This window comes from Acomys minous, assembly GCF_964271855.1.
Source record: "Acomys minous genome assembly, chromosome: 2".
NCBI lineage: Eukaryota > Metazoa > Chordata > Mammalia > Rodentia > Muridae > Acomys > Acomys minous.
The window spans coordinates 102768080-102768863 of record NC_140484.1 but is presented as its reverse complement, the minus strand read 5'-3'; positions in this window follow the sequence as shown (position 1 = coordinate 102768863).

The window sequence follows — 784 nt, the reverse complement described above, 5'->3', positions numbered from 1 at the left end:
TACAAGGCATGGTCTAAGCTTTCAGCCCAGGACAGCCTTAAGTTCACCACCTGCCACCTCTGTCCTCCAAATGCTGAGAGTATAGACCCTCACCATCTTGTTCACTTGTTTCTTTCTGAAGAATCACGTCCACAGTGCAGGTGAAGCAGATGGAACTAATTATCCCCTTCAGTTGTTTCTGATGTGGCCATCAGGGTACACAACTCTAATGCCAGCACTTCGGAGGTGAAGGCAGAAGGAAGGTAAGCTCAGGGCCACCCTGGGCTACACAGCAAGTTCAGGGCTACCCTGGGCTACATACAGAGACCCTGACTCAAACTTTTTCTCTTATATGTCACTATATGTAAGTACTTCAGAGAAATAAGAACTGTACTGGCCCAGTGTCTCCCTGGATTCATGCCCAGCCGTGAATGTGGCTGTACTGGGGCACAAGGTCTGTGCAGGTGTAAAGATGATGTCATACTTAATTCTGACAGGGAGTGGACAGACATGCACACTGTATGAAGCAGTGACTGAGGTGACACAGCTACCAGGCAAGGGATACTCGGCAATGCTATGACCAAAAGGAAAGACATCCCATCCCGCAGACATCTTGAATTCAGGCTTCTAGCCCCCAGAGATAAGAGGGTAAATCTCCTCTGTTTTAGGCTATGGAAAGTGCAGTCATTTGTCACGGCCAATTCTGTGTAGTCTGAACTAGTATAAACTTTCAGCTGTTACACCACTGTTCCAGACGGCCTGCCATAGGATGTACTGCTCGCAAACATTAGGCAAAGCCTCAGAA